This window comes from Sphaerodactylus townsendi, linkage group LG07 (genome assembly GCF_021028975.2).
Source record: "Sphaerodactylus townsendi isolate TG3544 linkage group LG07, MPM_Stown_v2.3, whole genome shotgun sequence".
Taxonomy (NCBI): domain Eukaryota; kingdom Metazoa; phylum Chordata; class Lepidosauria; order Squamata; family Sphaerodactylidae; genus Sphaerodactylus; species Sphaerodactylus townsendi.
Window position 1 is genome coordinate 77,763,276 of NC_059431.1, and position 18,055 is coordinate 77,781,330.

The 18,055-nt window shown below is 41.0% G+C and overlaps 1 protein-coding gene across 5 annotated transcripts in view; it reads right to left on the reverse strand.

The window, feature by feature from the left end:
* PIP5K1B (phosphatidylinositol-4-phosphate 5-kinase type 1 beta) overlaps positions 1–17,754 on the reverse strand; it is a 104,067-nt gene extending 86,313 nt beyond the window's left edge. Inside the window, exon 1 of one of the 5 annotated variants that reach the window (XM_048504073.1) lies at positions 17,265–17,754. The gene's annotated coding sequence lies outside the window, so the exon portion shown is untranslated. Of the gene's footprint in view, positions 1–17,105; positions 17,218–17,264 lie in introns of those variants that run through there. The other 4 variants (XM_048504072.1, XM_048504070.1, XM_048504075.1 and 1 more) reach the window with 4 other exon arrangements.
* Between the last annotated feature and the right edge of the window lie 301 nt (positions 17,755–18,055).

Here is an 18,055-nt window from a genome sequence, read left to right on the forward strand (position 1 = left end):
AAGCCATGTTTTTTATTGCCCCCCTGCTCTGTTCTTTGAGCCCAGTTAGCCTACTTTCAACCAGAGCAGTAGGTTGCTAACCACCTCAATAAACTCATATACAGTGCATATCTTACCAATAATAAAGCACCAAGGGATGGAATGTCTGACAACAAACTCCACCAATAAGGGAGCAGAACTGAGGGGTTGTCATCGGACTGAGTCCTGCTCCCTTATTGGTGGAGGGTTCGTTGTCGGACATTCCATCCCTGCCCTGGAGTAGCAGCAGCTTGCTGCCACAGCTCCTTGGCTCCAAAAGCCCCCTTGCCCTATCCCCTACCTCCCACTCCAAGCAAGCCTTCCCAGCCCCTACCTGTCTTTACCCCCAGCCCTATTTATGCCTGCAGTATTTCTTACTCTACAGCAGGCTTTACTGCTAGTATACATATAATCATGCAAAAATAATCAAAGTTTTGTATTCTCTTTAAGTCTCCAATTACAACACCAGCCCAGAGGCAAATGAAGGTCAAAGTTCTCTCAGGACTCTCTAAGCCCCACCTATCTCACAAGGTGTCTGTTGTGAGAAGAGGGGAAAGGAGTTTGTAAGCTGCTTTGAGACTCATTACAGTTGATAAAAGCAGGATATAAAAAAACCTCTTATTTTCTTTCCTTATGGCTGGTGAGATTCCTCTCAGAGCAAGAAAGAAAATGTGTGTGCGTAAACATAAAAGCCACAAAGGTCTGTTGTTTTCCTTTTAAACTAAGGTAGTTATTGCGTCTCCTGTTGCAGGGAGAGAGCATGTACATGTAAAGGTGAAACTGCCTTAGTGGAAGCCTAAAGCTGCTGTGAGTCTGCAAATGTACACTGTCTCTTGCAGGGGGAGGGGAGTTTATTAACAGGGTCACACCTCAGATAAATGTTACTTGCCATGGGCAACCAGGGTAGAACTTAATAACAAGGTAGCACTGAAGTAATTCCTGCTTTTAAAAATCTTGCTATGGTATCTTAAATACCAGTTGTGATGCACTTGCAAAGAGTTTTTCTGGTTTTGGAATTTGAGATTTGCGTTATAGGAACTGAAGGCTATTTTTATATAAAGATTTTCTATGCAGATATCCCCCTATATAAACCCTACTACTACTTAACAAAATTCTCATTTCCAAATTTATACTTAGAATGCTACACCAATGTTTGGAAATGGGCATTTGTAGTTTTCTTTCTATCAGAGACCTGTGCATGTATATTTCCTTTCTGGAAAGTGATTTTGTTTTTCTCAGGTAAGCAAAATCAAATAAAACACTGTGTTTCCAAAAAAAAAGCATTATATATGTGATTTCTGCACTAAAAAAAAAAATCAAGCCTGCCTTCAAGCTTTAAGAGTTTAAATCCTGTGGAAAAGAAAAATCCTTCTAATCCCAGGAAAGCATTTTGCTGCATATCACAAGACCTTTAAGCTTCTCATTTAACATCCAGTCTAATTATTCCCTCTATTAAAACTTTGGATATTAATGCAATCTTTGATAGGATGCTTCCAAAAATGAAAAAGTAGAGAATTTGTCACTATATATTGCACACTCAAAAGCGGAATGCATTACATTGAAAATGAATGCCCTCACATAATCTAGAATCTTTGCAGCAAAACTATTTATCTCAAGGCGCAACTTCATCCAAACAAACATCAGGGAAGAGCACTTAAACAGCAAGTCCTATAGCACACACAAAAGACTTCCAACTCAATCCCAGGACACTTTCAGTGCAGAAAAGGATGCTCCCATATCCATCAAAATGGCAAACACGGTGCATAAGCAAATCCTCTTTATGAAACATCTGCTCTCACAAGAGTTTCTTGTACAGAATTCCTGCACTCCATCTTTTCTTCCCCTTGTACAGGAAAAAATCTTGGTCTCTGCTGGTACTTCACAACAAATCACAGAAGTCCCAGCACCCAGGACTGTCCTAGGAGCAGGATTACAGAGCAGGGCTGGGGAGCGAGAAGGGGGAGCTGGCCACTGCTGGTGACCAGGTGGATCATTAAGTGCTGTACCTTATGATTCTTGACAAATGTATTTTCTTTTATGTACACTGAGAGCATATGCACCGGAGACAAATTCCTTGTGTGTCCAATCACACTTGGCCAATAAAGATTCTATTCTATTCTATTCTATCACCCTGTTGTTGTGGCAGTTTGGACACTGAAGCAGTTATATTTGAGTAGGGAAGGCCATGCCTGTGTATGCATCTCTCCCATTTTGAGAACCCCCATAAGGGATCTCGGGGTAGAGCCCTACAGCGGCACACCCAGATCAGGGAGTATCAGCTGGTCTTACCACCAGGTGGCAAGGAACCACGCAGCGACCTGTGCCTGTACAGACCTGGGTTTGACACTCCATGGTTTTTCCTCTGGCATGCGGTTGCCCTATGCAGGGATCCATCCTCATGCTGCGTTAGTGGTCCTGTGGCTGAGGCCACGAAAAGCTGTGACCTATTTTGTCTCCAACATGGTGTAGTGTGGTTCTTCCACTGGGCCTCACTCATATCCACACACACACATACATCCCGCCTCTGGTAAGTTAGAGCCATTTTCTGTTACTACAGGCACCATACCTACAGTGAGCCAGTTATGTGCGTTTGTCATCATTTTGCTCACCTTCGTATATTATGCTAAATACTAGCAAGCACTGGTGTAATAATCTCCAGTATGGGGATGCCCACATCTGACTCAACATAGGAAGGAAGAGAGCCAAACCAACCCTCAGAACTGAGATTCCAAGCACATCTACTTCCAGAGAGAAGGTACCTGACTGAAAGCTTGCTGAAAACAGCTTAAAATTTAATCCATCACTACCTTGAGAACAAATATGAATGTAACTATTGAGGATTTTTCCCAACAAAAAAACCATTCATGCTTGATACAGAAGGTTTGTTTGTGCACGGTATATTTGGATAAATTATTCAACAATGTTTTTATCCACGTGAAAAACATGGCATTGTAACACAGCCAAGGTTAGGAAGACAGATGGTGATCTCCTGACTAAAGGAACAAGTTGCCATGCAAGTTAAACTGAATTTAACTTTCCTGTTTATGAAAGTTCCTCCAATTACTGAAGAAGCTTTGCATATCAGCACATTCTCCATATCTAACAAACTGGCCCAACTGTTAGTGCTGTGGACAAAAGCACAAAAAGTGAAGAGGAGTACTTAAAAGATGAGGTTCTAAGAGAAATTGCTTAGAAAGTAGTAGAAGAAGAAGAGTTTGGATTTATATCCCCATTTCTCTCCTGTAGGAGACTCAAAGGGGTTTACAATCTCCTTTCCCTTCCCCCCTCACAACAAACACCCTGTGAGGTGGGTGGGGCTGAGAGAGCTCCGAAAAGCCGTGACTAGCCCAAGGTCACCCAGCTGGCATGTGTTGGAGTGCACAGGCTAATCTGAATTCCCCAGATAATCCTCCACAGCTCAAGCGGCAGAGTGAGGAATCAAACCCAGTTCCTCCAGATTAGAACGCACCTGCTCTTAACCACTACGCCACTGCTGCTCCATAATAAGTACTATTATGTCCTTCTGTTGAGGGAATATTCTTACGTCTTTAGAAAGCTGTATCACTTCCAATCCTTCTTAGATCAACAAAGTTGTCTAAAGTTTAGTGGGAATTCCTAGAGTGCAATTCTGATCTGAGCATTCACGTCAATAGATTTGGAAGAGTATAACTTTGCTCAGTATAGCACTATTAGTTTTGTAATACACATTTATAACATTCATTATTCAACTGGAATGCACATCCACTAATTCTTGTAACTTTTATTCAGCCCTCATTTAATTACAGAAAAAGGAAACTCCCAGAGTGTACACTATTTGATCTCTGCATGCAACAACTATTTGGTTAGAATGTGATCACTAAGATTAAAGGACACTGCTGGAAAAGGGTGTTTCAGCAAACGTCAAACGCCAGTATCGGCAACTTATATTCAGTTTAGAAGACTGGCTGCTAACAAAGGTTCCTGCTGATTCTGTTTCCTGTCCTTGACAATGAAGCCCTGTTTTTGTGAATCAGGTATGTGGCTTTTTGATGGTGAACCATCAATGAGACCCATGACTTTTATGCCATGCTCAAAGATCTAGAATTGGAAAGTTAAAACAGATACTAAGCAAATATATCTACAGCAAATGCCATTCCATAATTATACATTAACAGGGTGTATCTAGGTTTGTAGTAGCCAGATAGCATGTTTTGGCTCCTTTGTAGTAGTCAAAGTTACACTTGAATATATTATTTTGTCTTGCTTAATGCTATTCAGAAATAAAGAGAACATAATTCACCAAAAAAAGCTGTTAATGTATTACTTAGCAATTTAATTCGGCACTGAATAGTTCAGTAGACTTTTGAAGTAAATGGTGCAGAAATGGCAAAAAATTATGGGTACCACTATTTTAATCTTTTATAGAGAAGAAGAGTTTGGATTTATATCCCCCTTTCTCTACTGTAAGGAGACTCAAAGGGGCTTACAGTCTCCTTTGCCTCCCCCCCACAACAAACACCCTGTGATGTGGGTGGGGCTGAGAGAGCCCCGAAGAACTGTGACTAGCCCAAGGTCACCCACCTGGCATGTGTTGGAATGCACAAACTAATCTGGTTCACCAGATAAGCCTCCACAGCTCAAGTGGCAGAACGGGAATCAAACTCAGTTCTCCAGATTACAGTGCCCCTGCTCTTAACCACTACGCCACAGCTGGCGCAACTTGTACCTTCCAGATAAAACACAAATTGTTAAGTTTTAACCCTCCAAAATTAGAAAAGATTATGAAAATGTATCACCATTTTCCTTTTCCACAGTTTTCTCAGAAGATATTTTGGTAGAACTACAATATTCAGTTTATAGTTGCAATATTCAACCCTCTGCATAGTTTGGAAAGGAATTGCTAATTAGGAAGAAAATTTTGGCAACTGTATTGTCATGTAATGTTATTTAGAAAGATTCTACACCTGAGTTTAAAATAGGTTTGATATTTGTACTAGTGTAGGATTTGAGACTACTAGGCCATCCCTTGGCAAAATAATTTTGCTTTATAGTGGTTTGAGATTAATAAACTGCAGTTCCCTTGATTTCAGTATCATTACTATTCACTTGATTTTTAAATAGGATTTTTACTAGAAAATTACTGTTATTAAATAGGACAATGTTAAGAGGAAAGTCTAATCTTCCAATGTTGGTATGTTGTTTTGTTTGAGAAATCCAGTTCTCCCATTCTGAGCACTGAAGGCTAGCAATCAGAATTAATAGCATTCATTTTGAAGGAACAGACACTGTTGTTTTGATAGTAATAGGAGAGAAGCAAAATTATGCATCTGGGATTGGCATGTGTCTGTCTTTGACTTGTAGTAATTTATTTATTCATTTGGTTGTGGTGAGTTTTCCGGGCTGTGTGGCCGTGGTCTGGTGGATCTTGTTCCACAGCCACATAGCCCGGAAAACCAACCACAACCAGTTGTATCCAGCTGTGAAAGCCCTCAACAATATTTATTCATTAATTCACACTTTTATCCTGTCCTATCCCAAAGAATATTTATGAAGTTGCTTTGTAGTGACAGAAACCATTGGTTCATCTATTTCCCTACTGTCTAACTTCAGCTGATAGTGCTTCTTCAAGGTCTCAAGCAGAATTAATTCCTTGCCAACCTTTCTACATGAGATCCTTGTTAAATGGAAAAGGCCAGGGAAACCTAAACACAATAATGTTTTCAAGAAGCTAGCTTAAATGCATAAAAACCAGAACACAATTTGGTAAGACAATGCAACTCCTACTGGCACCACAGAGGGAGACATTATGTAAATACTGCAGCTGCAATCTAAAGCAAATGAGAATGTAACTAGGCAACCTTTTTTTTTCAAAACTAGATCTCAACCTTTAGATTTCTTGGCTATTGGCATGATAAGGAAGATTCATACATATGTTTCAGAAGATCATGTGAATTTCCTCAATTAAAAAGCTTGTGGTGCTGCCAGTTGCTAAGACAATTGTGTCACACATGCAAGTCATGACTCAATGTTGAACATTGCTGTGACTTCATGTATGACTCAATTCATCTTTCTTTATCTTTATCTTTATTAACCTTTAATAGGCATAAAGACTCAATTCATCCTTCATTTTCAGTTCCATAAACTCATCTTAAAATAAGAAAGAGATTACGGGTAGCTGTGTTCGTTACTCAAAAAAATTAAAAGTAATGTAACTAACGATCTTAATAAAAAGTACAAAATGTTGCTCTCCAATACAAGTTCTCAGCCAAACCTGTATAGGTTTTACAATGGAGTATATGGCTTATTTTATCAAAAATCCCATCAAGCAATAGAAAATCCCAATTCAAACAATAGAAAAAGTAGGAAATTCAGCATCTGTTATATGTGACAGAAAAACCTGGTAAAGTACCATCTAGTGATTAATGGTCCTCCTCCATGTGTGACTGACTTGCCTGTTTGCTTGTTGAATTAAACGTGCAATTGAACAAATAAATTAACCTGCAACATTTTCAAGTAGAAGACACAATGTGCCTGGCATACTTGCAGGAACATTTACAATTTTAACATACTTATAAATGTCCAGGAACAAACCCCAAAAGTAGAATTCACAGAGGAGGGTCACAACTATCTCACAGAACATTCCATACCAGCCAATTTCATTGGAATTGGGTAAAAGTGATAACTTCCTGAATTTCATCTGGGGATAGTACCTTACTAAAGAAGTATAATGTTTCTTGCAATGTGCTTGTTGCAAGTTCAGCTAAAAGTATGCAACAACATGCAACAGTTTCACGATGTCTGATGTCTCTTCTATGTCTTGTGCTGAGTTTTACATGTCCTGCAACATGCAAAGACAAATTACAAAGCACAAGCAACTACGAGGAATGCAAACTTCTATGCAGATCATAAGGAGGCCCTTTTTTCTGTAGTAAGGTGAAAATAGAAATAGAAAATAGAAATCAAACCAGAACAGTCCCGTGTGTAGATATACGTTGCTTTGAGAACATTTATTAGAGAGAGAGAGTGCATATATGCTTGCTATTAGCCAAGTTTGTTTGTTTTCACTTTTATATTTTGCATTTTTGCCATCATAAAATGAATTGGAAAGATCAAAATGGAACAATGGGCAAATTAAATTTTAAAGAAATTAAAGAAATATGAAATTCTGCAAGCATACCCTAATATATATTATTAAACATTCCTGAAGGGTTTTTTTTACCACACACATTCAGATCTGCTGCCCTTTGTGTTCCAGAATAGAATACTTCCGTAAAGTGTTCCATAAAGGGTTAACAAAACAAACCTAAAGGAACAAAATTACAACAGTCAACTTCAGATCTCCACTCAAAGCTTATTTTTAAAGAATGATGCACTGTTCTGCTTTAGCTGCAAAAGACATATTTATTCAAAATATGTAACACATCCAAGTTTTTTTTATCCACAGCATTTATGTACAGAAGAAAAACTCACTAACGATCAATTTCTAACCAATATGTAGGTAGAGCACAAGTAAATAGTATTTCAGCTGTCATAAGCAGAGTCTACGTTGTGAGATTAGTTGAGCAAGGGAACAGAGGATCTTTGTGCCTAACTGTATATTAGGGCAGTGGCTGGGCAATGTAACAAACACACACCCAACACACCAATCATTTCCCACTGAATATACTGTGCTTTGGACTAATCTGTGAAAAAACACACAGCAATAAACACCCAGTAATCTTTTAACTACTATAGAAATGGCAAGATTCCATTTTTGTTAGATTTATTATTCTTCAATTCCTGGAGAAAAAAAATAATATACTTGCCTTCATAGCAAGAAGAATGTTTCAAAATACTTATTAGGATCAGGGACATTCCTTTCTGTTTTAACTCTTACAGTACAATCAGTGGTGGGATTCAAATAATTTAACAACTGGTTCCGGTGGTGGGATTCAAATAATTTAAAAAGTGGTTGTTTACAAGCACCATTTTAACAACCTGTTCTGCCGATGTGGTGCGAACCTGCTGAGTACAATCCACCCCTGAGTACAATCCGTGGGAGAGGGGGCTGTGGAGTCAGCATGACCCTGGCACTAGCATCACTGCCAGGCGTAACTACCATGTATACCACCTCAGGGGCCATTTACAGTGACACTGGGAAGCCACATAACTCTTGATTCATCCAGATGCCATTGAAGGCACTATGCCTGTATTCCTCAGCTAAGGGCCTATGCCTGCACTGCTGGAGGCATTCCTGGGTGGTGGTGGGGGGGGTGCAGAGCTGACTTTAGTAGCTTCCTGAAGGCTATCAATCCGGGAATGCTCTCTTTTGCTAGTGGGGACTTATGCCAGCAAACAACCAGGTGCAGCCCACTGGAACACAACAGGGAGTTTCAGGGTATGGATGAGTTTACTAATTTTTCCTGCACATTCTTCTTTGGAGGCGGCGCAGCTACGCCATTCCCAGGCAGTGCAAAACAGCCCCCCCCCCCCCCCGTGCACTGGGCTGCCTGGATAGAAGTTTACAAAATACTTAATTCTAGTATACGGGGGCCTCTGTGACATTTGATATCTACTAGTGTCATTTACAGCAATGCAATGAAAATCAATGAAAATATTTTGTCTTCAGCAAGTTTTTTGTTCTTAAAGCAAGATGTAGTTATTTTTTACAACTGTTGGGCAAGGTAAAGGTAGCTATACAATATATCCCCCTACTCCTCTGTGCCAACTATTCTGTACCATGCTTCAATGCCTTCTTCCAAAGTGGCCTTTGCACCAGTGGAAAATTCTCTTGTCAGAGGAAGGATTCAGATTAGTAAATGTGTAGGATACAAGCTGCTGTAGTTGCTCAGAAAAGACATGGGTTGTAAGTGACACCCATGAAGAAATTTTCACCTCTGTCTTATATAAGCATACCAAAACATGGGTTTGTTTTCCTGAACTGCAGTTTTAGGTAGTTTTAACAAAATAATTCAACATTAATTAACTAATTAATGCACCTACCACTTTCCTATCCCTACATCAAATGTCTTTCAAAGGGTCACTTGATATTCGGGTGTACCTTTGAAAGAAGTACAAAGGGGCTGCAGTGGGGAGTAGGGATAGAAAAGTCCGGGTGCATGTTTGTTTTCTGTAGTGACAATATATTCTTACAAAATTGACATGCTACCTGAATGTAGTTATTTTCAGCATCTAAATATATGCCGTAATTGACATGTAAGTGGAAAGGCTGATGTTATTCATCTAGCAGTAGTACCATCCCAGTAGATACGAGAGAATAATTTGCAATAGAGTTTGTTGCAGGACTAGGTTCCTAGGTTTGTCTTCTATTTAATGAGAACATGGCTCTTGGCAAATAGCTGTTTGAAGTTGGTGATTATTTGGAAGTGCAAACAGATGGATTTGTTTTTGCAAGGCATGTGTGAATTGCTGGGCTGTAAATCCAAGGGAAAAAATTAATTCAGAACTGTATGCAACAAGAAAGGATATACTGCCATCTTTGGTGGGATGGATGCTATAATAGGTCAGTCTTGGGCATTGGTCTTGAATTCCTGGCAATATAATTTTCACCTCATTGTTCAGATTCATAAATACCCCTGGCAATCCCTTAGGCATATGACTCTGAGCATTTGGAACAAATGCAACATTAGGATTTGGCTGGAGACAACCGATCATGTCATATAGTTGATGGTGCACTGGTTCGCATAATGATTAGAATGTTTCTGATATAAGATAGTTTTTAACAACAACATTTATGATTATTGAAAGATTATCAACAGCGGTTTAAATGCATTGTATAATTGCTTTTGTTAAAACTATATTGCACTGCTGGGGGGGGGGGGAGCGGAGATGTTAAGGACAATATGCTCCAAACCACCATATCAAAAAAAAAAGAACTCCTACGTCATTGTCAAAATATCTTCATAATAGCTTCTTCAAAGCTGTTTTAATAACACAGTTAAATGGGGTTGCAATGGCTTATTTTCTCTCCTAGGCTTATTTTAAAGAAACAATTAGCAATCATTCAAGATTTGCTTGGGTTATTTTTTGTGAGTGCAAAAAATAAACACATTCACAGAAAACCCTGTATATATTCCGTGGGGCACTTTTCTTCCTATACTGGAAGAGTTTCTCTCTCTCTCTCTCTGTCAAGCCACAGCTGATTTAAGGCAGTTCCATGTGGATATTGTCAGAGGTGCTCTGCCATTGCCTGCCTCTGCATTGAGACTCTGGTATGCCCTGGCAGACTTCCATCTAAATGCTAACCAGAGCCAACCCTTCTTCGCTTCCAAGATGTGACAAGATCAGGCTAGACTGGGCCATCCATGTCAAGACCCATGGGGGGAAAAACACATGTGAAATTATCTTTACACTATTTTAAATGTTGCCAACAATGGGAGATGGATGTGAATTTGTAATCAAAACAAACAAGGCACTGGAACATTAGTGAATGGATCCTCCCACTGTTCTTAAAATGTAGACACAAGCCACAGGGAAGAGCTGATTTAGACTGGGGCCACACAGGTCAAAGGTGAATGTTTAACTCTTTTCCTCCCCATTGCAGTTTCACTGATTGAAGCACACAGTTCCTTTTACAAATCCTTTAAAGTAAAGAAAAGTAAGAAGCAAGCACCTGTCTTTTCCTCCTTCTGTGGCTAACAGGAGGAATGAGAGGGCAGCTTACTTAGTGGAGGTGGAAGAATTAAACTCCATTTCCCCTCCAACAGCATCCCTGATTTGACGGGGCGCCCTTGAAAATTGTTGTAGGGCAGTGGTGGCGAACCTATGGCACGGGTGCCAGAGGTGGCACTCAGAGCCCTCTCTGTGGGCACGTGCAGAGTCCCCCCCCCCACATCTAGGCTGGCCTGGGCCACTGGGCCCAATTATTAGCATTAAACCTAGGACCTAGTTTTGGGGAAGCAGTGTAGGTAACCCTGTTAAGTGCTGTTAAACCCCACTGATTTTCATGCGAAGAACTAAAGTGCGATCCTTTACCTGGGAGTAAGCTCAGTTGCTGGCAATGGGGCTTGCTTCTGAGTAAACCCTCCTTGGGTCGTGATTCACCAGTTGGAAGAGTTTCACGGTTGCTTCAAAGCAAACCACTGACTACCACCAAGCTTACTCCCGAGTAACACACGCCTCGGTGCCAACCGTTTTTTCTAAACTAAAACCTCGAATTCAGATTAAATTGCCATGTTGGCACTTTGTAATAAATAAGTGAGTTTGGGATTGCAATTTGGGCACTCAGTCTCGAAAAGGTTTGCTATCACTGTTGTAGGGAGTGACTCAGTATGCCTGGACATTGTGGAGGGAGGGGACTAAATCAGTGTATATATTATCTCTTGAATGGGATGTTCCTCTCTTTGTCTGAAACTGGGAGCTGTCCTCTGATTCCTCCTCATTCTCTTTCAATAGCCATTGTTTCTTTGTACCTTTCTCTTTCCATATGCATTGCAATGGAGACAGATGTTTTTACAGAAACAAATGTACCATACTTGCAGACATGTGATGCCAGAATAGCTGGCCATTTGTGTTAATGAAATGCACTCTACTTGAGTAAGTGCATGTTTTACTTTTTGCGATTTTCTCCTTTGGAGTAATCTTCCTTTGGAGGATTGATTTACTGCACTCAATATCACACTTCCATGACTGGGTAAACCTCTGCTACATTAGCCAAATAGACCCAATAAAAATTATACTTAAAAAGGTTGGCATATCTATACTCTTCACCTCATCTGCTTTAACATTTGCTCAGCTGTTCTACAGGAGAAACCAACTTCTCAAAGCTGCAGACCCTGCACAAAATCTAGTCAAACAGGTCACTATCCTATCTGCAAATGCAAAGTTTAATTAGTACCTTCAAATACCTTGCAATGAGGGCCATCCACTACATGAGGCAACTATATGTAGTTTATTTCTAACATATAATTATCTGTGTGCATCTATGTCACTGCAAGTTACCATCTCAGTAATGGATATCTGTAAGCATTGCATATGCTCTATTTTTAATTTATTTTAGCTAAGTGACACTCAGTACCCAAGATAAAGTCAATCATCCCCTCCCGAGAGCCTTATTCTCTTTCAGAAGCTATACTTCTGCAACAGATGAAATATACATCAGATATCTGACGGCAACAACATTAAGAATAATACATATAGAAAGAATGCTGATACCCCAATAATTTTAGCATGGAAAACCCATATGCATGTGCGTGCACAAACACAAATCAAACTCCAACCTGAAAAACACGTTAAACCCCAAAATATATCAGACCACTGAATCATGATCTGACCTATATGCAATTAAGTTATCTCCTCATGAGACAATCAGCTTCCCATCAGAAAGCCATTAAATGGCCCCAATTTGTTCCTTGACTCACTGGGATCCCTTCATACCCAGGTTAAAATAAAATACCAATGTTCGCAAGACAATAACCTTAGATCCCACTCCACATAAGAGCATTTACTACATTGAAACTCACCCAGAAACCTAATCAAACCATTAATAGGGAAGGTAATATCACCCCCTGTCCCATTAGCATTCCCCAGATAGCACCTGAAGTTTCCTTCGTCTTCCACTATCAAAAGAGGGTGCAAAGATTTAAGAGTTTCTCCAAGCAGGCATTTTAGATACACCCCAGACCTGGATGGCCCAGGCTAATCTGATCTCTTCAGATCTTAGAAGCTAAGCAGGGTCAACCCTCTTTAATATTTGTATGGGAGACTACCAAGGACGTTTAGGGTGACAACACTGAAGCAGGCAATGGCAAACCACCTTTGAATGTCTCTTGCCATGAAAACCCCACAGGGTCTTCATTAGTCAGCTGTGACTTGACACCACTTTCCACCTCTTAGTTCTGCCATAATGGTAGGAAAGGCCCCACCCACATCATTCCTTACCCTTCTATGGGCCTGTTCTCACCAACTGAATTTGTTAGTTATTTTGAGATCGTCTTTTGAAAAAAGAATTTAATTAAGCATAATAAATCGACAATAAACCCATAAACAGATATAACAGAACAAATTTAAAATTCAGAACATTCAAAATCTGTATATACAGATCATTCAACTTTTTATGAATAATCTCTGCTGACTGGCAAATCACACATCCAATCTTGTAGTTAAGTAAAAGTTATTAATTTCTGTTATCCAATTACACTGGGTACAGGAAGCATACAGTAGGCTTATCAATCAGGCATGATGCGAAGCTCTGCATGAGCCTACACATTAGACCATGATGACACCTAGATCAAAATGGAATCATGAGAAAGACAAACATTATGCAGCACACAGCTGCACAAAGTACAAGTTGAGACATGATAGAAAGAGCATTTTTATTCAAATTATGTATACAAAATTAGCTTCAGGTTTGTTTGTACCATCAGCGTCTTCCTAGCAATGGAGCCAAATTCCAGTGAACAGTCCCATCTTGGAATATAGTCACCAATTTTTGCTAAGAGCCATCTCTCTCTTCAGATTTTCACCATACATTTAATGCAAGGTGGTAACAGGGTACTCCTCAGAAAGCCCTGACATATTTCAGGGGCTCTGTCTGCTTATGGATACTGTCCCAGATATATCCTTTGATCATGTAAACAAATTCAAGAATGAGCCAAGGCAGAAAGAAATTATTTTTAAGTAAATGTGTAAACAATAAACGTAAGCTATGTGGCCGGGAATCGTGTGGAATGTAGCCGACAAATGCAAGAACATTTCTTTCTCATGTTCAGCGACAAATTCCTGGAAACATACTGACTTTCTACAGCTACCAAAGAATTTTCTTTACTCAGTTACAACATTCCCATTTATATTTGTTGAACAATGAGCAGAGGTTCTACTACTAGTTATGCATGTCTAGTTGACTGGCACTTTATGAAGTGTTATTCAAATTTGTGTCTGCTCATTTCAATAATCCAGAATAAGGGCATATCTTTCAAGAAAATAAAACAAGATTTGTAAGCAAAACTGTATGAAGAATTATTCAGGCCTAAGCATATTGACTTTCAGCTTCTCATAGGACCACACTGTAAGGTCGATTACAGGTATCTGAATTGGTTCCTTATTTATTTTTAAACTAAGCTTACTTTGGCAGTAGAATGTGCTGACAAATTACAGCGACCCCAACGGGTTTTCAAGATAAGAAATGAACAGTGGTCACTGCATACCTCTGCATAGCAATCCTGGTATTCCTTGTTGGTCTTCCATCCAAGTAGTAACCAAAGCCAACCCTGCTTAGCTTCTGAGATATGACAAGATCATGCTAGCATAGACCATCCATGTCAGGGCACTTGAATTTAATTTATGAAGAGAAAAATCTCAATTATAATGGCTTAAATTCCTCAATAATACTATAGACTATTTTAAAAGTGAATTGATCCATACTTTTAAACCCACTCCTAGTATTAAATGCTGACCAGAACACACTGGCTGAATGGCACTAGCACATCTTCATGGCTCTAAGAACACCATGTCCCAGTGTTCTCTCTTACTGTCATTGCCAAACTTTCAGACTGGGATTAATGTAGTGATTAACTGCATCTTCAAGTAGTTAAAGTGGCAACTTTTAATTCTGGAATACAGAAAGGCATTGGCTGAGAATATTTAATTAAAAAATGCCTGTAGTTTATAAGATGCAATACTACCTTTTTCTATTTAGTTGCAAAATGAGAAACATATCCAATCCGCTTACATCCACAATGAGCCTGAGAAAATAGTTTTACTCTATAGAAGCAAAGTCCCAATTTAGTGACACTAGAAGAGTTTAGGCATAGTAGTCCTTCTTATGCGTAACTGGAAGAGGGAAAATTGCCCACATTCTTCAAGAAATAAGCAGATACAACTTTTCCCTAAGTCTCTTTTTTACTGTCGATTTGCAAAATGCTTCAACAATATTCACCTTCACAATATTCTTGTTAGGTCACTGCTGTGTAATTTATGAATACTGTTCTTACCATAGCAGCGGCTTTATCAGCCATGTCAAATAGGGATCATGCTATGAAAGTTTCAACTGCTGATTATGTCAGATCAAGCTGCTGTTAAAGGCACAGGGACATGCCTGATTTTTGTTGTTGTTTTTTCTAGTCACTTGGCAGCCCTATTTAGGAGTGGGAAATCAAGACTGAGAGACAGTACTAAGGCTGCACAATGAACCCATGGAAAGCACGAGAAGGCAAGCCTCTCTGTCTACAGACAGATCTCAATGGCTCTCTCATCAAATGAGAAAAAGTGAACTGGCTAAACAGTGGGGGGGGGGAGGGACACAGTGAAAACATACTTTCCTAATTCAAGAAACCAAAATATCTGCAAATTATGTGAACTCATCAGATCCCTCAGCACTGGTGATTAACTCAGGGTTTATAAACACAACTTCCTGTATTTTGCATAAATGGAAAGAAACAGGGATACACTGCAGACCACTGGAAGAAATCAGGGAGGACTTCATGTTGCTCAGCTACTATATAAACTTATAGAGTCACTTTTCAGAATCACCAGTTTTAAAAAGATGTTTCTCATACTTTCCGGGGCCCCATTGCCATTTTTTCCAAAAGGTAAAATGAGCCACATGACATTTCCTTCAGGTGACCTAATGCAACAGCACTTCTATGGAAAAAAAATTAAACAAAGATAAGCACAGTAAATATACAAAAGCATGTTTTGCATATAATGAAAGAGAAAACTCTCCCCTGCACTGACTACATAAACCACTGCAATACCTATTGGTTCCAGGAAGCAATGCTATTTTAAGCAAACAATCCTGTGACAACGCAAGGCAAACTGTATATACTGAGCAGAAAGCTTCGTTTAAGAACATCATGCAGCAAAATTAAATGTTTTAGAAGCCTGACTATATAACTATTTCACGATGCAACTACACACAATCTTATCTGCATCCCAGTCCTCTTTCCCAGAGAAGCCACATAAGAAAACACTTCCGTGTACTGTAGAAGAGTTCCATGGTTTGGGCCCTTTTTTTTTTTGTTATCTTAGACTGCCTTCCTGCCATGACCCTAACGTTTTCAGTTCTAGAGGAACACATTGCACTGTGTCAAAGGAAGTACCTTTTGCATTTTCCCACATAAGTCAATAAATAAATACATTCAACACTTTCTATTCCATTAGAGACTACTGGGGCATCTCTCCTATATATGTAAGGCAATTATACTTAGTTGGTGATCTTTGGCTTACAAAAAGTATATCTGCACATCCATTTAAAATTTGGCAACCAAATCCTAAATCTCCCACTTTAATATAGGTGTGTGGAATGTAAGAGAGATTTGGTTACCTAAGTTTGATCTTGCTAGGAAACAGCAAAGGCTTACAGAAATCTAATCACCTGCTGTATTATTCAGACAAAAACTCTGTCTTTTAAATCAGCCAAAGAAATTCCAAAGATGGAGAGCAGGAAATGGGGGCAATGGCCTAGCTATATGAAAATATTGATGCAGGTCTAATTGTTGCTGTTCTCCACAACAAGATATTTCAGTTACCTGCAGGCAAAACTAAACAAGGAGCAGATGTGAACATGTTAAATGCCCACAGGCGGTCAAGAATTACAGGGCTCTTGCTTAGTTAAGGACACCTACAGATTCAGTAGGAGGTTTATTTGGGGTTTGTTCAGGAGATTCTGCTGCTGTAGTACAAATCAAGGCATGTGTTAAGCGTGGTCATGACTGTTCCAGAGCACTGATTCTACTGTCAGACATGCAACCACCCATCTCCACAACTTCCTTGAACTCTGCAATCATCAGCCACCTCTGCCACCAGACAGCAGCAAAGGCAGATTTTTGGCCCCAGCCAGCCTGTCCAATTTGGGACTGGACGAGGAGAGCAGGAGAAACCTGCATTCCGTCTTGAAATCAGAATTGTTCATGACCCCATCTTCTGACTCTCAGCGACCTCTCCATTTGGGAAGGTTTGGTATCATTTTCAACCAACGAAAGGAGCATTGGAGACAGCATTGCCAACAGCAACATCGTTCCACCTGTTCAATCCGGATACAGAACAAGAGAGGAAACAAGCGGGAGGTGGGGACAGAAGAGACTTTCCGGGTGCCCCTCAACAGAGCCCTCCGGGCTCCGAATCCGACCTCCACGCAGCTCCCACCTTTGCCAGTCTGACTGCCCACTCACCTTGGCGCCAATCCTCCACCGGCGCTGCAACGAATCGTCCCTCAGCACAACAGAGACTCCGTGCCATTCCCTCCCATGCGGGCTCTGGTGAAAGGCAAAGAGGGGGAGGGGGATACCTCCAAAAATGGGCCAGGAAACACCGGTTCTCCGCACCCCTACCTCGAGCAACTCGGAGCTTGCCGCAGGCGACGCAATTCCAGGAGGCAAAGCCACTCCAGGCAGGCGCAGCAGGAGGAGAGGATTGCGGCGGCGGCGGCGGCACTTGTCTGGCTGCCCCTCTGCTCTGCACTCCAACCCACTCGCACCTACGCGCCGCAGGAGCCGCTAACGAGGCGCCAGACCGGTCTGGTCCTTCTCTGCCGGCTAACTCCAAAAGCGGGGCTTTTCCCTTTCTGCCTTTCCCTGCCAGCTCTGCCGCTGTTTGGAGAGCGACGAGTACCTTCCTCGAGTCGCAGGCTACGCCAGCCAGTCAATTTCCTCGGAGCTCAGTGCAAAAACCAGTCGGCCGGCCTCTCTGCGCCCTTCCTCCTTGGAGCTCTGGCGCGGAGAGGAGAAAGGAGAGCCCCAACACTGCGCCGGTGGCTCAGGCCCCTCCCGTCGCCGGGCAGCACCAAGGCTCTTCCCCTTCCTTCCTTCCTGCCTTCCTTCCTTCTCCCTCCCGCCTCTGCCTCGGGATGCAGCCTCAGTCCTCCCCAGGAGCCCGCGCTCGCCCCCTTTCCTCAGAGGTCCCTCCTGCTCTCAGGGAAGGTGTGTGAAAGCACTGCAGGTTCCCTGAGAGCCCCGCGGAGACGCGCGAGGCCTCTGTGCGCGGGAGGGATCCCACAAAGGTTCTCAGACGGTGCTCTCTGCCTTGGGGAGAAGGGGCATGTTCAGTGGTGGGATTCTGCAGGTTCACACCACTTCGGCAGAACCAGTTGTTAAAATGGTGCTTGTAAATAACCAGTTGTTAA